The 23,152-nt window shown below is 36.4% G+C and overlaps 1 protein-coding gene across 7 annotated transcripts in view; it reads left to right on the top strand.

Moving 5' to 3' along the window:
• The window catches only part of DYRK1A (dual specificity tyrosine phosphorylation regulated kinase 1A), a 188,235-nt gene that overhangs the window by 110,171 nt on the left and 54,912 nt on the right, over positions 1-23,152 (top strand). Inside the window, exons 3-4 of one of the 7 annotated variants that reach the window (XM_020995857.2) lie at positions 20,580-20,671; positions 20,773-20,959. The exons of the other annotated variants lie outside the window; for them this stretch is intronic. The gene's annotated coding sequence lies outside the window, so the exon portion shown is untranslated. The remainder of the gene's footprint in view (positions 1-20,579; positions 20,672-20,772; positions 20,960-23,152) is intronic. 7 annotated transcript variants of the gene reach the window in all.

The following is a 23,152-nucleotide window of genomic DNA, read 5'->3' on the forward strand; positions in this document are numbered from 1 at the left end:
TTTTCCAATCTTTGTATTTGCCCAACAATTTAATTGATATTTTAAAATTATTTCTTAAAAGAAGTATGTAAGCTTTGTAGTAAATCTTGAGTACACAATTTGAGGTGGGGAAGGGGAGGTCAAATATAACTGAAAAACTGGTCACTTAGGCTTTCTGTAGTATTTCTTTTTTATTTAGGGCAGTTAGTCCATTTAAAAAATAAAAGTTTTTTTTTACCTGAATGTATGTCAAAAGAATTTATGGTGCAGGTTTCTTAAATTGATGACAACTTATATAATTTAAAAAAACCATATTTTTTGTCTAACATGTCGAAAGTGAAGGCAAAATTATAATGCAGCATGTAATTGTAATCAAAGATGTGTCCCTGGAATTGCTCTTTTTTGCATAGAAATGCAAACTCTGATCCTAATGTCTTATACCTGCAGCTAACTTGAAAATGTGACAATGCTTACTTTCATTTTGTTTATTGTTTTCCTATTGGATAATTCTAAGTTGGCAAGGAAAGCATGCTATTTGCATAGTCCATTTTGATTGACCAGATATCTGACTAACATTTCCAGTCACATGGTGCTGGTTAGTGGTAGGCTATGCTAATTAGCTGCTGTTGCTGGGTTTCAGGGTAGTTTCTCTATGCTTTTCTGCTGCATTGTGTTGTCTAGTGAAAGACATTGATAACATGAGTATTTAATAATGTTTAGCAGTTTCCACTCACTGTGGGCAGGCTGATTTTAGAACAGAAATGGAAATAAGGTTTTAATCACTTTAAAATTCATAACCAAAATGTGTGTAATACATTTAAGAATATTTTGGTATAAAATTCTATTCAATGAAATGTTTTACCACATAAAGGAAACGTTTTAGATTGCTTAAATGTAAGTATAAATAATAGCTGTCTTATTAAACCTTAGAAAATGGCTTCTTATCTAAAAGCCTTAGTGAAGTAAAATTGTTGTTTGTCTCAGCAGGGACAAGCACCATTTCAAGAACTAGTAATGTAAATGCACATGTTGTTTGTATGAGACTTAGGGTTTTTTATAACTTAGCGCTTTTATTACTTTTAATAAATGAGATGTAAATGACATGAGTCAAAATGTGCCTTGCCCTGCCATTCTTGTACTGCCAGTAACAGTATTTAACCAACAACTTTATCCATTCATGACCTTGCCTTAGTTTTAAAAATCATGTGGGACCTTGCCTCTATTACTGTCTTAAATTCTATTCTGGTTTCTTTAATCACTTCTGCTATAAAAATGTAAGGAAAATTGGTTTTGCCATTTTTAATTCTAAAATACTAATATTAATCTTTACTGTTTTCAGACCCAACATCAAACATTTGATAATTTGTTGTGGAAAATACAAAGAAGGATAAGACAATTTCATTTTGTCTTCAGGAAATTACTGATCTGTTTGGAAAGTTGAAGCCTAACTGATGGAGAAATTAAATAACAATATAAGACCACAATAAGAGATGAGTTCAAAAATGAGTGCAAGAATTGGAAACTAAAAAGATGCCTATTGATAGGAGAATGGCCCAACAAATTATGGTATATGACTGCAATGGAATATTTTTACACCATAAGATTTCATAAAAAGATTAGATTCAGAGAAACTTGGGAAGATATGATATAGTGTGAAGTGACGAGAACTAGGAGAACAAGTTGTATATAATAACCACAACACTGTAAAGAAAAACATCTTTAAAAGCCTTTGATCAATGGAATGATCAAGTTACTTCAACGGATGGATGATGAACCAGTTGTGCAGTGTACCCTGACAGAGAGAGGTGGTGGACTTTGAGGGACAGGTGTAGGCATGTCAGTTTGTTTTGCTTGATTATGCTTATTTGAGAGGGTATGTGTTGTGCTTTAATTGAGCGGGATTTTGGAGGAAGAGAAGAACTAGGAGAAGGGCGAGGAGAGATTAAGAAATAAGATCATTTTTAAAATACAAAGAAAAGAATAGAAGGAGTTTCAGAAGTTGAAACCCGAAGCAGGACAGGATGGCTTTGAAACTAACATCATATTAGTTTAAAATGGAAGCTGTACATAACAGAGACTCATGGGTTTATTACAATCTGCTTTTGTACTGTTAGTATGGAAATGCTGGATGTTAAGTACAGAATAGCAAAAACCAGTTTTTTAAAGTAACAACAACAGAAAAATGGAGATTCAAAAAAAGATACTTTAAGATTTTGTAAGATGAGATAAGAATTTAGATCTGAAAATTCATATTGGGAGGAGTCACTCTCCTCATTTATGGGTGAAGTGATTCAGGTAAGGTAACTAGATCAAGTGACTTTACCAAATCCCCCCAGATAGCCAGGATTCTGATGTGCCAAAGTCGGAGTCACTAAAACCTGGGTTCAGAATCTGCCGTAGACGCTTATTAGCTATGACCTTAGGAAAGTCAGTTAGCCTCTCTTACTAGAATCAAATGATATGACATGTAAAGTGTTTTTGAAGCCATAATGCATTATATGTAGAAATGTTAGCTATTGTTATTATAGGCCACATTGGTCAGGAAAAACTTGATTAGAAAAAAGTATTTTAAATGAGTTTTTGAAGGGTGACTAGAATTTAGATACCTTGATAGCACATTCCTAAGTAAAGTGGGGAAACTAACTATGACGTGGTAGCAGGAAAATAGTAATATCCAAGAAGTAAGATTAATTTGGCTGTAGCTGAGGATGCATAGTAGTGGTAGTGGTGCTGTGAATATAAAAGCCAGATAGTTTGGAATTCATTTTAGAAGGAGTTGAAAGCTGAAAATACTTTCAGGTAAAAAGACATCTTAAGAATGTTTTAGGAAGATGAGTTTAATAGCAATATACAGATTAAGTTGAAGTGGCAAAAGCTTCAAGGCATAGAAACCAACTTTGAGCCTAGTGTTGTAGTTCAGGTGTTATAGTGGAAATAAAAAGGAAGAGAGAGATGTGAGAGACTTTCAGAGGGATAAAAAAATGCAGGACTTAGTGAGTTGATTGAATGTCAAGGAGTCAAATGTGATTCTGAGGTTTCGAATCTGAAATAACTGTCATATGATTAGCAGAAATAGGGAAATGGGTCTCAAAGGATCATAGATATAGTCTTGGAAGGGACTTTGAGGTCGTTTTGTCTAGTCCATTTTACAGGTAAGGAAAACAATCCTAGAGAGAATAAGTAACTTACTGATCCAACACAGACCCTTTTATTTTACTTGTAATTTCTTTCTACCATATAAGGTGAGGGGACTGTTGTTGTTTTACTCCCCCTCCCTGCGTATGCTATAGTGGTGGTTATGAGTTTGTGGGGATGATAGAAGTTGAATGATAAGTTATAGGGGTTAAGCATGAAGTGGTTGCATTAGGGTCACTTCTGTTGTTTCATTCTCACAAAGAACATGAATTTTAAGTATGTTGGGTTAGTTATCAGATCTTGGCAATTCTGGGATTGGGGGAGGGTGATTTCAGGCATTGTAATTTTTTTTAAAAAATTTTTTTCCTGTGCAGTCTCTTTCTCCTCTATTTCCCACCCCGCCCTGTCCCCTGCAGAGTACCATAATGAAAAGAGCCCCGAATTTGGTGCTAGAAGATTAAAGTTCAAGTATAGCTTTGCAAATTGTATTACCAAGAGCAAGTAACTCTAGGTTCCCCCCACCCCCCCCAGTCTGGATAGATAGGCTTGACTAGATGATCTAAAACCTTTTCCAGCTATAAAATGAAGCCCGAGCATTGAAAATGGCCCCTTGTAATTACAGGTCCAGGAGGAGGTGAATAATAGGTTTAGGAGGGGTTAGGGGAATAACATGTTCAGCTGTGCCTTAGGCAGATTATTTTGGTGGATTTGTGAAGGACTAGTTTGAGAATAAAGATATTGGAATCAGACAAAATTAAGATGATACTGTAATGGATGAAATATTTCATAGTTCTACAGTGGTATTATAACTCCAAATATCTAATCATCCATTCAGTTTTGTCAGTTCTGCCTCTATATCTTTTATATCCTGTCCCTTCTCTTTATTCACACAGCTGCCATCCTAGTTATAATTTTAGGTGAATGGCAGGATTAAAGTACCCACAGTAGAGGAAGTTTGGAGGAAAAAGTAATTTTAGGGGGATGCTACGATGACATTTATTTAGTGCTTGTTGAGTTTGAGATGCCTATGAACATCCAGTTGGAAAAAATCCAGCAGGCAGTTGCTGATATTAGACAGGTGATAGTCTATAACTTTTTTATTTATTATTTATCACATCACTTTTGCTACTTCATCTCTTTGCTTGGTGGTGTCATTGGGTTCTATGTGTTGAATTATCTCTGGATAACTATATATTATATGTTATGTAGGGATAAGGAACTGAACTTGGGATTTCAGCATATAGGCCTCATCTTCCTGAGTTCAGATCTGGCTTCAGACACTTATTTGGCTGTAAGACCCTGGGCAAGTCACTTAACTGTGCCTCAGTTTCCTCATTTGTAAAATGAATTGGAGAAGGAATTGGCAAACTGCTCTAGTATCTTTGCCAAGAAAATCCCAAATGGGGTCATAAAGGAATAGGATATGATTGAAAAACAACTGAACAACAAGAAGTTTCCTACCTCTCCAAACAAGGAGGGTAGACTTCTCATCTCTTATTTGGGTCCAAGCTCGGTAAAAATAAAAGTTGTATTTTGCTAAATCAGGCGCATGTGGAGGGAGGTACCTCAGAGCATCACCAGAGTTTTGATGATTACTATCTGGTAATATTCTTTGAGATATGGTATTGTGAAGGCCCATTCCCATTTTTTCCCTATTATTACCCTTGAAATTCTTAATGTTTTGCTCTTCTCTATGATTTTTTCATATTTTTTTTCTGAGTTTCATAAGGTAATGAATAAGTAAATTCATTTAGTTAGTATTGTCACTGTCCAACCAGGAGCAATTAATTTCTACTTATTTAGATTGGCTTTATTTCTCTAAAGATTATTTTGTAGTTGTATTTATTTAGTTCCTTTGTATGTCATGGTAGGTAGACTGCTAAGTTTCATGTATTCTGTAGTCATTTTGAATAGAATTTCTCTTTCTGTTTCTACTGGGTTTTGTTGGTAGGGTAGGTAAAAGCTAGTTATTTGTGAAAGTTTATCTTATACCCTGCTACTTTTACTGGAGACATTATTTCCATTAATATTTTTGTTGAATCAACATATGTCCCCTAAGTAGATCCTCTAAGTATCAATCTGCAAAATGTAATGCTTTTTTGGTCTATGCTTATTTCCTCTATTTCTTTTTCTTATTGCTATAGTTAGTATTCCTAGAACTCTATCAAATAGTGATGCTAGTGAACATACTTGCTTTACTAGTCAACTTAATGGAAAGTCCACTAATATTTAAAAAATTATATATAATGCTGTTTTCTGATTTTAAATTGTTATTAATTGTTAATTGTCATATTGAGGAAGAATCTATTTCTATACTTTTAAATTTATTAAATTGATGTGATCACTTGTTTTTATTGTTTTTGTTATTAATGTACTCTACTGTGTTTATAGGTTATAGTGAATATATTGAACAATCAATCAGGCATTCCTTATGTAAATCTAACTTCGTCAATAGTATATACTCTTTGCTAATATTTTTTAATGGTAATATTTCTTTTTCTTTTCTTTCTTTTTTTATTTGGTAATTGGGGTTAAGTGACTTGCCCAGGGTCACACAGCTAGTAAGTGTCAAGTGTTTGGTCTGAGGCCGGATTTGAACTCAGGTCCTCCTGAATTTAGGGCTTGTGCTCTACCCACTGCGCCACCTAGCTGCCCCTAAATGGTAATACTTCTTAAAATGTTTTTGTTACAGTAATCATTAGAGATATCTGATTTTAATTTTAGCTCTGCTTCCTTACTCATTTAAAAGTCAATACCACATAACATTGAAGGAATTTGATAGGATTCCTTCTTTTCCTCTTAGTAAACAGTTTGTATAGTATTGGAATTAACTCTTTTTGGATTGTTTGATAGAATTCTTTTGTAAATCTATCCTTTTTAGTCTCCACATTGTAAATAATTTTTTTTAATTTTTAAAAATTTCTTTATTTTTAGTTTTCAACATTCACTTCTATAAGCTTTTAAGTTTTAAATTTTCTCCCCTCCTCCCTCCCCCCTTCCCAAGACAGCGTGCAATCTGATATAGGCTCTACATACACATTCCTAGTTAACATATTTTTACATTAGTCACGTTGTAAAGAAGAATTAGAACCAATAGGAGGAACCACAAGAAAGAAGAAACAAAATGGAAGAAAAAAAAAGAGCAAATAGTATGCTTCGATCTGCATTCAGACACCATAGTTTTTTGTCTGGATGTTGATAATAGCATAATGAGTCTTTTGGAGATGTCTTAGATCCTTGTGTTTCTGAGAAGAGCTAAGTCTGTCAAAGCTGGTCATCACACATTGTTGCTGTTACTGTGTACAGTGTTCTCCTGTTCTGCTCACTTCACTTGACATCAGTCTGTACAAGTCTTTACAGGTTTTTCTGAAGTCTGCTTGCTCATCATTTCTTATAGCACAACGGTATTCCATTGCATTCATATACCACAACTTGTTCAGCCACTCCACAATTGATAGGCATCCCCTCAACTTCCCATTTTTGGCCACCACAAAAAGAACTGCTATAAATATTTTTGTACATGTGGGTCTTCTCCCCATTTTTATGGTCTCTTTGGGATACAGTCCTAGAAGTGGTATCACTGGGTCAAAGAGTATGCACATTTTTATAGCCTTTGGGCATAGTTCCAAATTGCTCTCCAGAATGACTGGAATGCCTTTTTCCCCAAATTATTTATTTATTTTTAGTTTTCAACATTCTTACTTCTATAAGATTTTGAGTTCCAAATTTTCTCTCCATCCCTCCCCTCCTGATGGCCTGCATTCTGATTCTCCCTTCACCTAATCTGTTCTCCCTTCTGTTACCCCCCCTCCACCCCATACCCTTCCCCTTCTATTTTCCTTTAGAGTAAGATAGATTTCTACACCCCTTATCTTATTTTCCAGTTGCATGCAGAAACAATTTCTAACATTCATTTCTAAAACATTGAATTCCAAATTCTCTCCCCTCCTCCCTCCCCACCCATCCTCATTGAGAAAGCAAGCAATTTGACATAGGCCATACATGTGCAGTCATGCAAAACACTTCTATAAATAGTCATATTATAAAAGATTATATTTCCCTCCATCCTATCCTGCCCCCCATTTATTGTATTCTGTCATTTGTTGCTATCCCTCCTCAAAAATGTTTGCTTCTGATTACCCGCTCCTCCAATCCACCCTCCCTACTACACCCTCCCCTCCCCTCCCTCTCTTATCCCCTTTCCCTCTACTTTCCTGTAGGTTAAGATAGATTTCCATACCCGATTGGGTGTGTATGTTATTCCCTCCTTAAGCCAAATCTGATGAGAGCAAAGTTCACTCATTCCTTTTTATTTCCCCCCTCTTCTCGTGGGCCTCTAAGTCAGAATGAGGGCCCAGCAATCTCATTCAGCATATCAAGGACTTAACTCATTATATTCCAAGCTCTCTTCTCTTCTTACTTAACCTATCCCTGGTAAGGGTACCACCATCTTCCCAGTGACCCAAGATGAAAACTGGGTTATATCTTCTACTCTGACTCCCTTACTTCGGTTTCCCTACCTGTTCCCCAACTAAGCACTTGTCAAGTCCAGCGATTCTGTCTTTTGTAACATCTCTTGCATATGCCTCCTTCTCTTCTCTGATTCTGTCAGTACTTTGGTTCAGGACCTCATCACTACTGGTTGGTTTTCCTTCCTCAAATTTCCCCCTGCTGTCCATCTTCCACTCAGCAATCACATTGATCTTCTTAAACTCAGGTTTGATTATGTGAAGTCCTGCTTCTCTCCCCAGTCCATTGGCTTCCTATTACTTCCAAAATCTAACATCCTGTTTGTCTTTTGAAGCTCTTCATAACCTGGCATCTCTTACCTTTGCAGTTGTTTTATGTCTTATTTTCTCCAGTACTTTGTGATATGGTGACACTGGCCTCTTTGCTGTTCCTTGAATAAGACACTCTTATCTCCCAGTTCTGAATGTTTTCAGTAACTGTCTCCCTTCCCCAGAAAGCCTTTTCTCCTCATCTCAGCTTCCCTGGCATTCTTTATGTCCCACCTTGTGTAAAAAAACCTTTCCCATTCTAACTTAATCTTAGTACCTTCCCTCTGAGACAGCAGATTTATCCTGTATATATCTTGTTTGTACAAAGTTTGTTTGCATGCTGTCTCCCACATCTTGTCAGTTCCTTGAGAGCAGAGACTTTTTTTTTTTAAATCCGCAGCATGGTGCCTGACTTTAGTAGGCACTTAATAAAAATGCTAGTTGACTGACTGACACTGACCATGGTATGTAGATTTCTGTGTTATCTTGCATTAGCTCTACTGTAGTGAAGTGAAAGTGAATGTAAACCTTGGTCCACTGGCCTCCACAGGATGTGGGCAGTCAGGGTCTGACTGGCAGAGTAGAGAGAAAGAAATGAAATGATCTTGAGATCAATAAAGAACTATATCCATATGTTCCAAGTTATACATGCACGGTACAGCGTAGTAATTTATAGAATTCAACAACTCTGTTCTTAGTGACTATTTTCATCTCTTTAATGTTCCAGATGGAAGTACTAAAAATAAGTTATTGCCATTCTATTTCAACCATATCTGGCTTGCCTTTTTTTTTTTTAAATTCCATTCTAAAGGGTTAAAGGTCTTTTTATAGAATGGTTCGATAAGGGTATTTTTTTGGGGGGGAGGTTTCCTTGCTAGGATAAGTATAGGGATTATCCTGTGGTTTCATTAATATTTGGAACTTCTGGATAAGGAAATTTCCTCTACTGTGGTAGGTTGATACCTACTTTAAAACATATAGCTTTAGAAAATTGCTTAGAACACTGAAACGTTAAGTGACTTGCTCAGGATCACAGAGCCAATAAATGTCAAAGGTGGAATTTGAAGCCAGGTCTTCTTGACTCTTAAGGTCAGCTCTTTTTCCATTACTCCACATTGCTTCGCTTCATCATAGCTTACATTTAAGTAGTGCTTTTACCACAAAAGGGTGTATGAAGTATCCCTTATCCTTCATAGGAGAGCTTAGTAAATGGTAGTTGAAATATTTTTTAACATCATCCTTATTCCCCCTGAATCTTGTCTCTCTTTTCCTCCAAATGATTGATCCCTTAAAATAAAAAATTCTTTTAGAAAAAAATAAAAAGAAGATGATAAATGTTTATTGTGTTTTTCCATTTCTTTGCTGTAACAATCATAGCAATAACAACATGATAATAATAAAAAAACAGTTATATAGCACATACTATGTGTCAGGAACTCAACTAAACACTTTAAATATTATCATATTTGATCCTCACAACAGCCATAGTAGGTTGGTGCTATTTTTATCCTCATTTTACAGATGACTAAACTGAGGCAGAGATTAAGTTAATTGACCCTGGGATGCACAGACAGAAATAAAATATAAAATAAGTGGCTAAATTTACAATTTAGTGTTTTTACATTAATTTACAGTTTAATGTTCTTTACTATTCTACTTCATTGCCAACATCATGCTGCCTCCTACTACATAGTATTCTTATTTTTACTCAGGATTTCTGAAAGCTATAACAAGGGTTCTTGAGTTGGTTGGGGCTTTGGGTCAATGATGCTGGATCAAAGAATTATTAATTTAGAATTGCATAGAATTAGAATAAAACTAGCAATAGAATTTAGAATTGAAAAAGAATTCCCAGATCCTCATTTTGCAGATGAGGCAACTGAGTTACCAGAGAGGCTGCTTTTCACAGAGTTGTCCAAAGTCTCATGAGTAGTAGGAAGAAACAGAACTAGGATTTGAAAGCATATACTCTGACTCCAAATTAAACGCTTTTGACTATGACAGGTTACTTTTTGATTGACTTACAGGGGACCTCAGGCCTAGAGCATTGCAGTCCTTTTCCCATAATCAAAAAATACAGTGTTTGCTATAGTTAACCATTCAAGCATTATCTTTTTTAAGTACTTGAAGGAAACATAAGACTAAATAGTACACTATTCTACATTTCCGCCCCCAAATATTAGGGAATATTTAGGTTATCAGGAATTAATAATAATGAAACTAAATTAGTTTTTTTGAGTCATAAAACCACGAAAAAATCTGTGTTAACAAACTTCAGGGTTCTTATTTTGGCATAGCTTAATTCACCATGTTTATGAGTAGTTTGGATAAAGGCATAAATGCCATGCTTGTTAAATTTGCAGATGCCAGGAAGCTGAGAGGGATAGCTAAAATGTTAGAAGACCTAATTGGGATACAAAAAGATTTTGATGAATTGAAATGATGGGCCAAATTTAGTAAGATGAAATATAATGGGTGGGAGGTGAATGTGAAGTTCTACATATTGGTTCAGAAAATTATTTGCCCAGGTAGAGGATGAATTATAAATATAAAGCATAATTTATTAATCATTTCACTATATATTCTCTGAACTGTACTAAACACTACAGGTACAAATAGAAATATACACGTATGCAAGACAATTTCTGCCCTTAAGGAACTTAAGTTGTAATGGGGGAAGATAGCAAAAAGGGGATCCAGAAGGGGTATGTATGTCTGTGTGTATGTGCATGCCTGTGTCAGCAAGTAGACGCATGCTGGAAATGGTGGATGATTGGAGGCCTCATTCCAATGAAAGCTCACTTATTAGAGCCCAATGTTTCTAATAGGGATATTGAGGAGATGGCTCAAATAGGGGGGCCTGGGGTAGGTAAGAGTTCATGTGAAAAAGAACTAGAATTTTTAGTGGCATACAAATTCATTATGACTTAAATGGTAGCCACAAAAGTTAGAACATTAAGTCATTGGTCATTAATAAGAATGTTGAAACAGAAAGGGGTGGGAGGAGTGGTGATTGTCATTCTGTTGTCCATGGTCAGGCTGAATCTAGAATATTGTGTTCGGTTGTATGTGTCAGATTTTAAGAAAGATATTAACTAGATAGGGAATGCATGTAGGAGAATGTTGAAGGGACTGTGAGCTGTTAAAGGAGGTAAGATGTATAGGCCTGAAGAGGAGAAGACTTTTTGGGAACTGGGTAAAATGAGTAATATGATAGGTGCCTTCAGATATTTGAAGATTGTCATATGGAAAAGGTATTAGTTTTGTTGTTCTTGCTTTGTTCTTTTGCAAGATGCTTTAATTCTGCCTTTGTATCTTAATAAAACTGAATGTTGGGGCGGCTAGGTGGCTCAGTGGATAGAGTGCCGGCCCTGAAGTCAGGAGGACCTGAGTTCAGATGCGGCCTCAGACACACAACACTTACTAGCTGTGTGACTCTGGGCAAGTCATTTGACCCCAGTTGCCTCACAAAAGAAAAAAATAAAGAGGGGGGAAAAAACCTGAATGTTTTGATGTGGCATCCTTATGAAGTCTCTTATGTATGTATGTGTGTATGTATGTTTGGGAAACAGTGGGGTTAAGTGACTTGCCCAGGGTCACACAGCTAGTAAGTGTCAACTGTCTGAGGCCAGATTTGAACTCAGGTATTCTTGAATCCAGGGCCAATGCTCTTTCCACTACACCATCTAGCTGCCCCCTGAAGTTTATTTTTAGCATTGCGTCTTTTTATCCCTTTTTAACATAGCTAAACAGAATGTATGGTTACCTTAATGTGCATATCTTATTAGATTACAACTAACTTTTGATATAAGTACTTATATTTCTGAATGACGTTTGGCATTAGTAATTATCAAGTTGCCTGGTGTTGGACAATTGGAATCAGATAATTCAAGTTTATTTTCAGTTTGCTCTTTCAATAGAAAAAAAAGTGTTACAGTGGCTGTTATTGACCACTAGAGGGTAGTAGGGACATATGTAGCTTGTTTAATTATTAGCAATTTGTAAAGCAGACTGTTCAGAAACACACACACACACACACACACACACACACACACACACACACAAATTCTAGGCTATAATGATACTATTCCCTTTAGTGATTTCAGGCGCCCTCATTTTGAAAATATTTATATAATCCTGCATTTCTTTTATCTTCTTTTGTTCCTTTTCAGAGCCTAGTTTTTTTAGCCTCCAAATATCTTAGCTAGATTCTTTGCATGGCTCCAAAGCTCCACATCTAACAGTTCTTTTAAACGAGCTATTCAGTATCTTTGAAACTAATTTGTCTTTTAAAATTCATTTCTTAAATCCTTACACACTAGCTTCTATCTCTATTCCTCCAAAAATTACATGTAACTTTAAAAAAAAATCCTAGTAACTTGGAAACTTCTTCCTCCAATGCAGATGTTGTGCGATTTATCATCTTAGAAACTCTTCTGGGAGCATTGAGAAATCAAGATACTTGCTCAGGGTCACACAGTAGGTAACAGAACAGATCTGACTAAAAGTTGTGCTGACTCACATATAGGTCTTCTATTCATCATGCCATATTTCCTTTCCTTTTTTTGTCTTACTTTCTGTAGAATAATGCTTATTCTATTTGTGTTTGCTTTTCTTTTTATCTTTTTCTTTCTTTCCCACTGTGAAAAAGCTCCAAAAAGTTCTAATCTCTTGTTATCTTTTTTGGTGAGAGATCTTTCAAGTGGTGTGATGTGAATGCAAAGAGCACTGGGCTCTGCATTTAAATCTGTGTGAACTTGTGACAATTTATAGTCTAACAGGAGCATGGTTTTAGAGCTGTAGGGAAACTGCCTCTCAGTTTCTCTATTTATGAAACAATAGAGTTAGATTGTATAAACTCTGAGGTCTTTTAAATTTGAAAATATAATAGGAATCAGGTGATGGAGGGCCTCTACTTCCAAGTTTGATAAGCTCAGATAATACGAAGATGAAATATATTACTGCTAATGGATGTATGGAGATAATTCATGTACACAAATAAATTTGGTACAAAGCAGAAAAGTCCGGACTGAAATGCTATGAGAAGTTGGAGGATTAGGATATCACCTTCATTTTGGAAGGATTGGGACTAGAAGTGAGGGACAGCTTTGTGGAGGAGGTAGCACTTGAAACTAGACCTCATAGAAAAAATTTTCAGTGAAGGGAAATATAGAGGTTTTATGGTATGATAGTGATAAACCTGGAGTAAGGAGATTCATGGATTTAAATTCCATCTCTGTCACTTAGTAGTTATACAAACATGGGCAAGTCTCAAGTATTTATTAAGTACAGTGCTAGGTAGTGTGCTAGCTCAGAGACTACAGAGAGAAAAATCTGTGCCCTCAGTAAGCTTATGTTCTTTTGAGGGGTGCAACATGTACTCAGAAAATGAAGTATGAAATACACACACACACACACAGAGTGAAATTTGGAGACACTGTCAGTTGGGGTGATTAGCAGTATCACTTCATGTAGGAAGTGGGGTAGAAGTGCTATTAGGTAGCACAGTGGATAGAGCCTGGATCTGGGGGGTCAGGAAGAAGACCTGAGTTCAAATCTAGCCTCAGACACTTACTTGCTGGGCAAGTCACTTAAACTGTTTGCCTTAAAGTGGGAATAATAATCCCAGGGTTGTTGTAAGGGTCAAACGCGATAATTGCAAAGCACTTAGATCAATTCTTAGCCATATGGTAAGCACTATATAAATGTTAATTGTAGTTATTATTACTTATTGTTATTGTGGTTGTTTTGTAGTGGTGGTGGGATGAAGAACTTAAGTTAGGTTTTGAAAAGAGCCAAGCAATCTTAAAAAATAGATTGAAGAGGGAGTTAATTTAAGGAATAAGGAACATATCCTACAGAGGTATGGGAATAGGAGATGGAGTGTTGCCTATGAAGAGCATAAGCAGACTAATTCATCTGGAATATGGGATTTAAGAAGAGAGAGTGTAAGAGTTGCTTGGAGCTGGGTTATAGAGGGCTTTAAATGTCAGAGGAATTGGTTGTTTTTTTTTTCTTCTCCCACTTGATGGTCAATGTCCATTCCCTTTATTTGTGGCTCTGTATTGTAATAATTACAGTTTATGTTGACTTCCATGGATTGTACAAGCAGTAAAAGGCAGCCAGCTAGAGGCAGTGGGAGCAACAAGGTTCTCAAGTAAGAAAGTGACATGATTGAACTTGTGTTTTAGGAATATACTGCTTTTGTAGTTATCTGGAGAATGAATTGGAGAAGGGAGGTATTGAAGGCAGAGAGGCTGTTGTAATAATTCACCTAAGAGGTAGTAAGGACCTGAACAAGGGTAGTATCTGTATCTATGTAAGTGGAGAAATTTGTGTAAATGGAGAATCTACAAAAATGGGCAACTGATTGGGAATGTGAGGTGAGGGAAAAAGAACAGTTCAGGTTGATTCTGAGGTTGTGAGCTTGAATTCAGTTAATCTGTTGATAATTGTTGCTAGACCTGTGCCTCAGAAAGTTTGTTCATGAGAAGATTATTGTGGCAGGGGTTTGGTCTTCTAAGACTGCTTCCCCTCTTTTCCCCTATCCTCCTCAGTTTTGATTTATGATTTAATCTGTATAGATTTTTTATTTTACTGATTTCAGGTGAAAAAACTCACTCCCAATAAATAATCTGCCCTTGCTCTGCAACTTACCATCTTGTGGCCTAGGTTCTTGGGGGTCACTAAAGTTATGTAACTTACCCAGCATTACGTAGCTGTTTTGTGTCAGAAACAGTTCAACAACTGAACAGCAACAGGTTTCCTTCCTCTAATCTTCTATTCAAGCTACTGTGTCCCCAAACTAGAATATCCCTGGATTCTTTGCTTGGCCACTGCTACTTCTGTTTCTAAGGTCATTTCCATATACCTACCTCCATTTAACCCACACCTATTCGTTGTCAGAAACCTATTCCCATTTCTGAGTATACCAAATACTAATGTGGTATTAATGTGTTGTTTATCTTTTTGTTTTGTTCCCCCAGAAATTTCAAGTTTCTTGAACAAGTACTATAGAAAGATAATAAAAACTATTTAAATGCCACACTGCTTAGATACTACTACTATTCTATACCTTCTTTTATGTTAAGGATTAAATTTTTATTTCCAGGTAGTTGGAACAGGACTCTTAGACTTCCTTTCTAAGTAAAAATGTTTTTTTCTGCTTTGACAGTCAGTACTCCTGTTTTCCTAAGGTTCCACTGACTTGCTTTAAACAAGTTCCCACATGTGATGTTTTAGTTTTAATTAAATAGATTTGTATTTCATTTATTTTCTTCTTTGCTTTTTCACTCAGCTGCTTTATGTGTTAAATTCTAATCTGGATTCAAAATGCTGAAGATAGTGACAGATTGAGTCCTAATAAAATTAAAACTGTGAAAAACCAAGAATGAAAAGAAATGCCAAATTATCCCAAAGACAGTTCACATTTAACCCTTTAAGTATGTTTGAATATTGCTTCCAGCTTGATCTACTTCAAGACAGTAACACAGGGCAGCTAGGTGGCACAGTGGACAGAGCAATTGCCCTGAAGTCAAGGAGGACCTGAGTTCAAATGTGGCCTTAAACCAAACACTTGACAATTACTAGCTGTGTGACCCTGGGCAAGTCACTTAACTCCAATTGCCTTAAAAAAAAAAGACAGTAATACAGGCAAATCTTTACTACTTTTTAAGTTGATGTGAAGTCAGGATCTGAATTTTATCTCCTCTAGGCTTTTCTATGAGAACTACCTGGATGTCCTATCTCCATAATCTACCAACCTTAGCCTGTCTGGCACTTTTGAATAGATACTATTTCCAGTAGTAGAGGTACTCAATTGTCTACCAAAACAACTAGCAGTTTGTAGCAGTTCCTTCTAAACCAGGTTAGGCATAAAATACTGCTATTTGTACTTGCTTTCTTACAACTTTTTTAGGAAAATAAGCTGTTTAGCAGTTAATTTCTTACAAGGACACCCTGTAAAATGTTGCTTCGACATAATCTTTAATTATATCATTTTTATGTTGGGCAGTTAAGTGGTGCAGTAGATAGAGAACTGGACCTGGGGTCAGGAAGACTCAAGCTCAAATCTAGTCTCAGACACTTAATGCTGTGTGACTTTGGTCAAGTCATTTAACCCCCTTTTCTCCTTCTGTTTCCTCAGCTGTAATGGGGATCATGATAGCATCTGTCTCACAGGATTGTTGTGAGGATCTTAGAGATTTATAAATGCTAGTTATATTATAGAGAAAATCCACCATAGCACTGTGAAACGTCACTGTAGTTTTTGGGTAATTACTTGGACATTAGCGCTTTGGTCACCATCTTTAATGTTTTGCCTCAGGTAATGTTTTTATGAAACTAACCACCTTAGGTAGGATATGGCTGCATAACATTTTAATCTTATTTTGAAATTTTTGGAAAGTCATATTTGAAGAAACATTCTGTAGCAACCATATGCCAGTAAATCTACAGATATCTGGTATGTTTTACAATGCCTATTTTGTTTACACTCTGAACAGATTTGTTGTAAGGAAATTACTAATTTCTATTGAATATAAATTCATTTGAACAAATGGCATTTGCCCTCTACATGTAAGGTGCTATGCCTAGGCCCCAGAGATAATAAAACAAAAGCAAAGTAGTCAGCTGTACTCAAGGAGCTTTCTGGGGTGAGATTTACTTACAAAAAGCAAACGATACAGAATTTGAGGAGGGAGAACAACTGGGGGAATTTGGGAAGGCCAGATTCTCCAGAGAGTCATCTGATTTGAGCCGTGTAGGAAGGCAGGTATTCTATGATGGTAGGGAGGGAGTGTGGAAATGGAGGGAAGAAGTATAGCTAATCCCTTTCTGGGATTGACTTTTAAAAGAGGATGAGATGTAGAACATTTGAAGGAATGTGTAGGATATTTTAAGGATATTTTAGGTGGAAGGGTTAGAGCTAATGAATAAGAAGAGATTGAATAATATCACAGAATAGATGAGAAAGGGTATCATCTTTAGCACATGTAGAAAGATTACTCCATTTTCTGAGGAAGAGGGGGCATCAAATTTGAGAAAGAATGGGATTGATATTGAAGGGTTTTGAGGAATGAAATAGGGGAGAAGAAAACTTAAAACTGATGGACTTCTGTTTTTTTCCTCTACTAAAGCAGAAAGTGAGACTGAGTGGGAATATTGAGGAGGATAGTGTAGGGGCCTTGGGTTTTGATGATGATGATGCATAAACTAGGAAAAAGTTACAAGGATTGTTGTGTTTCTAGTAAGTGACCAGTTGGGATTTAATGACAAATTTGTATTGGACCCAGTCAGTTTTGTTATATGACTTTTGCCAGCAGCCTTCAAGAACACTATAGTCATTATTGTTTGTCCTTCATTTTCAAAGCGGACCAGTGACATCACAGGGTGATGTTTTGACTTCTACGTAAATTAGATTTGAGTGAGGCCGAGTTGCACAATGTCATTATAGCCTCACTCTGTTTTCCAGAGTCATCAAAGTCCAGTGGCAAGACAAAAGTCAGGATGACTGGCGATGGCCAAGGATGCAGTCAGTGGATGACCTTGGTGTCTTCAATGTCTGACTAAGCTCTAAGCACTCCACCTCCTGCTTCATGGCCATTGGAACAAATTTTTTCTCATCTGACCATTCCACCAGGGCAAGTTTACACATTTCACTCACCAATGAATTTGTTGCCTGTCAGTTACCCTGAACCCAATTCAGCCCATCTGCTGAGACAATTTACTGGAGTGTGGCTGCTGTTCATGCTACAGCTTCTTGGAGCCACAAGTGAGAGTTGTGGGCCAGGCAGATACCAAAGGTGGATGAACAGATCTGAAAAGAGCTTGGCAAGCCCTCACACCAGATGTGCTAGTTTTCCTTTAATATCCATACACTGTAGAGCATTATAGCAAAAGTGTGAAGAGGGTGATGGTAAGCCACCCAGTGTTGGGATTGGTGAAGTAGGAGTATCAGAACAAAAGAAATCAGTGGATTCAGTCACAGGGTAAAGGAAAAGAGAGCCCAGAGTGTAAGGAGTGACAAACTGAGAGAAAAGGGAATTAGGTTTACACGAAACAAGGTAGAGGGAAAAATGGAAATACAGGAATTTTTATAATCAGAGAGGAGTTACAGGGGAATTACAGAGGTTATTATAATTAGTGAGATCTAAAATGAGACTTTAAGCAAGGTTATGAGGGAGTTAGGGCTTCGGTGGAGGATAGAGTGCTAGCTAGGCCCTGGAGTCAGAAAGATTCGCTCTTCCTGAATTCAAATCATGCCTCAGGTACTTACTCCCTTTGTGACCCTGGGCAAGTCACTTAATCCTGTTTGCCTTAGTTTTGTTATCTATAAAATGAGCTATGGCAAACCATTTCAGTATCTTTGCCAAGAAAACCCCAAATAGGGTCATGAAGAGTCAGACATGATGGAAAAATCTGAACAACAATGTGAGGGAGTGAAGATTTGATCTTGGAAAGGTATTTCAGGAGAGATCAGCATATATAATGGTGAAATCCCTGGGTATGAAAGCAAGAATTTGAGTTTCACGAAGGCATTGACCTAGGTTGTGAAGTCTTTTTGAAAGGAAGGATATTATCCCCAGAGCTGTGACGAAGATCTGGACCAAGTAATATAGATGGATAGAATTAACCTTAAAGGAGGAGAAATTGCTTAGTGGTAGTGTGATAATCTATGACAGGAATTTTTAACCTGGAGTCCATGTGTGTGTTTTTTGTTTTGTTTTGTTTGTTTGTTAATGTTTTGATAAACTGTCTTTCAATATATTTAGTTTTACTTTGTAATCTATGTATTTTATTTTATGTGCATTTAAAAATATTATTATGATTCTTATTCAGTGAAATGCCAAAAGGATCCATTACACAAAAAAAGGTTAAGAATTTCTACTCTAAAGGTAACATTGAAGAGCAAGGGGTATACCTTGCTTGGGGGGAGGGGGCCAAAAGTGGGGGTGGGGCAGGAGGGCTTCATGGAGGGAAAGGGATGTACTATAGGGTCCCATCTTCCTGTCGATCGGTTAAGGAATATTTTAAAAGTGCCTGCTAAGTGCCTAGTTGTGTGAAGACTGGGAAGAGTGTGAAGTAAAAGATGTCAACAGTAGAGTGAGAGGGCATATGGAATGGAAGAGCAGGGAGTAAATAGCATGGGAGAGACATATATAAGAGAGTATGGTGAATATTGCAGGCGGAAAGTATTTTTGCCTGAGTAGATGATAACTGTTAATCATAGGGTTAAGGAAAGCTGACGCTGAATATTTGTCTTGAACAAGATGGAGAAGAACCAGTTCAACCATAGCTCTTAAGTTTCAGTGTCATAGGATTAAAAAGCATATTCTCTATCTTTTCTGTATAGTTTTCACTGTCAAATAAGGTTTTTTCCAGCATTTTTTTCAAGCCTGTAATATTTATCTTTCTGTTTGATTTATCATATTCCTTCAGTGGAATACTGAAATTTCTCATGATTTCTGTCTAAATCTACTAAGCTTTCCTTTAAAAGTTTAATTGTATATGCTTTTCCCCCGTTTTCAAAGGCATCTTTATAACTGATAAAATTCTCGCCACCTTTCTTCCAGCATATCTTTTGTTTTCGCATCTTTTTTTTCCACCAAACATCATCATTTTATAATAAAGGCAGGGGGGAAGTTTATTAACAAATCAGCTGAGACCAAAAATATATATAGTGTTTCACTACCATAGTTGCCCTTCTATGAGGGATATCCGTTCTCCTTTTGGTTCTTCAGGGCCAAACTTTTCTCTACAGGCCTTCTGATTTCAGTTTATTTTTGTGTTCTTTCCATTTATATTGTGTAACTGTGACACTGAAATAAATGAAATAAGTGAAATAGAACCAGGAATTGTTTATGTGGTTCTGTTTATTTCACTTTGCATCATTTCATAATTCTTTCTATGCTTATATCATTCATAATCAGCATTTTTTTTTACCATGCAGTAATTATGCATTTACACTTTTGTATCACAAAAACCACACCCAAAAAAAAGATAGACATTCCCCACTTGATGGACAGTTTATTTCTAGTTCTTGACCATTATTTTTTTTAAAAAGTACCTATGTAAATATTGTGGCATATATGGATGTTTCTAAAGTTGATTTCTTGGGGCATATACCAAACAATTATAGCACATGATTATAATGACATACACAGATACTTTCAAGTAGTAGTTTTGACAACATTACTATGGTTTTACAGTCTCTTGTAATGTCCTAAAAAGTGATTACATTGAGAAAATAACTGTGAAACAAAGAGGTATCATGTCAACAAATAAATTTTTGTATACAGCAGTGTTTCTGGTCTGGATATAGATATGTAGAATAGGATACTGTTTTTCCTGTTATCTGTGAATCAAATATATTGTGTAGTAAGAAGACAAACTCATGTGAAGAAATATAGGCAGTGGAGTATGGAAACATAGCAGATTTTTGTCTGTTGACCACTAAAAATAGAAGTGATATTGTTGTAGAGAGTACTAGGAAAAATCATAACCTAATGTGAAAGAAAAGGTATAGTAGTGATTGGAGGATTTAATCTCTCTGGACATTCTCTGGAGTTCTCTTTCTGAAAAAACAGAGTAGCTGATAAATTTGTGACTTAATGATAATTTAATCCTTCAAAAGGTAGAGGAAATGTCAAGATTAATTTATACTTTACATGCTTCTAATTAACACAGAGAAACTGGTTGCTGAACTGGAAAGGACAGGAACCTTGCGAGCTAATGACAACTACAAAATACTTTGTGATAGTGAAGGCAAATCAAGCCAGGTATTCTTTTACATACTGTCCTAGATCTTGAGAAAGTTGAATTCAGAAGATTCAGAGAAAGGATACTTAGGATCACATGGAGTGATATTTTTTTTTTTCAGGGAAAGTTGATCCAAGAAGAATGGGAAGCTTTCAAGAATAAAATTCTGAAGACAGAAGCAGAAATGATTTTGATGAGAGAGAATCTAAGGGGGGAACTTCTTAAAGAGTCTGATGTGACCATAAAGGGAACTCATCAACCAACTCAGATTTTTAAAAGACATATATTGAAGTTGTAAACAAGGGCAGGTAATTAAGAATGAATTCATAAATAGAGTCATTTTTACAACAGTAGTCAGTCAGTAAGCGTTTATTGTCTCCTATGTCCTAGGCACTATTCTAATCAATGGGGACACAAAGAAAGGTAAAAGACATCCCCTGCCTTGTGAATTATTATTCACAGGCCCTACGGAATAAGGAGGGGCTCTTACTGGGCTTCATCATGAATTGATCATTATTAAGGACCTGCTATGGGCTAGACTTAATTGTATTAAATGCTGGGGATACAAAGAAAGGTAAAAGACAGTCTTGACCTTGGAGGAACTCACAATCTAATTGGGGAGACAACAGGAAATAATTAACAAAAGGAAGGAACCAGAATTAAGAAGGATCTGGAAAAGCTTCATGTAGAAGATGAGATTTTAATCTAACTGGAACTTGACGAAAGCTGTGGAAACCAGGAGGCAGAAATGAGATTGGGGAGAGCATTCTCCAGGCATGAAAACATCCAGAGAAAAATGCCCAGAACCAAGAGATATATAGTGTCTTGTTTATGGAATAGTAAGGAGGCCAGTGTCACTGGATCAGAGAATACCTATATGTGGTAGAGACTGGAAAGGTAAAAGGGGAGATAAGTTATGAAGGGTTTTGAATGCCAAACAGGATTTATTTGATCCTGGAGATGGTAGGGAACTATTGGATTTTATTGGTGTAAGTGTATATATGTATGGGTATATGTGTGAGAAATGGTCAGACCTTCACTTTAGGAAAATTTGGTGACTGAGTGGAGGATGTATTGGAGTAGGGAGAGGCTTGTGGTAGGCAGACCTATCAGCTGGCTGTTGTGGTAGTACAGAAGTGAGATGATAAGGGTCTGTACTAGAGTGGTGGCATTATCAGAGGAGAGAAGAGGAGGGAGGGGGATATTTGAAAGATATTACAAAGTTGAAATTCATGGGACTTAACACGTTGGATGAGGGGGTGAGAAAAAATGAGCAGTTGAACCTATGGGTTTTAGGTACGATGGTGGCACCTTTGACAATTACAGGGAAGTTTGGCAGGAAAGAGGTTTTGGGAGGAAAGAGAATGAGTTAAGTTTGGGATATGTTGACTTTAAGATGTCTACTGGGCATCCAGTTCAAGATGGCTAATAGGGAGTTGGAGATGAAGAGACTGGAGGTCAGTAGAAGGGTTAGGGCTGGATAAGTAGATTTGAGAATCGTCAGTACAGTGTAGGTGACAACTGAATCCATGAGAGCTGATGAGATTGCAAAGTGAAGTAGCACAGAGGGAGAAAAGAAGAAGGCCCAGGATGGAAGCCTGTGGGATGCCTAGATTTACGGAGAGATTTAGTGAGATGTAGAAGAATTGCCTTGTCATAGTAAGGACCCAGTTGTATTTTTTTTAAACATAAATTTGTAGTTGACTCAGTGGACACAGTCTTGTGATTTTTCTTCAGGTTCATGTAGCAGCAGATGAGTAAGAATAAAGGCAGTGGCTGATGGGAGTATTCCAGCCTTGAGGTTTGGGAGAGCAAGATCAGATGATTTAATGTGTATGTGAAACACCTTTGAAATCTGTAGAACACTAATGAAATGTGTGGTGGGATCATTATCTTTTTTTAGTTTTGTAATATAAAAATTGTTCTGTTACAGATATCATCAGGATATCTGGAATTCTTCCCATGTTTTGCTGAAGTGATCATCAGTTTGAAAAGATCATTTAACAGTTTGAGCTAACTCCTATATTCTGGTTAATAGAGACAATTGCCTTATACATTACTTATTTCTTTTTAGGGGATAGAGCTCATGGTTAATGTAACACTTAATGGTACTTTTATAACGTGGAAACATTTAGGATAAACATTTTCTTTGATGCCTTTTGTTCTGATTCAGTAGACATGTTGCTACAATTACTCAGATACACCTTTCCTCACAAATTATATCCCCTGAAAATGATTTATCAGTTCATTTTATTTATATTGGCCCAATCTTTGTTTATTTTGTTCTTTTGGCTTGACCCCTTCAATATTATTGTTATTTTTAAAAAATAGATCTTCCTGTACTTCTGTGGTTTCCTGTATTCATCTATATGGGGTAGTGAAGTGACATTACATTTAATGTGCCATAATTTGTTTAGCTGCTCCCTATTTTGGGGTGTATAATCTATTCCTAGATTTTTGATGTCACAAACAATAGTATTATAAATTTTTTTGTATTTGTG

Source organism: Phascolarctos cinereus, unplaced genomic scaffold (assembly GCF_003287225.1).
Source record: "Phascolarctos cinereus isolate Bilbo 61053 unplaced genomic scaffold, phaCin_HiC Scaffold_726;HRSCAF=1367, whole genome shotgun sequence".
NCBI classification, from domain to species: Eukaryota; Metazoa; Chordata; class Mammalia; order Diprotodontia; family Phascolarctidae; genus Phascolarctos; species Phascolarctos cinereus.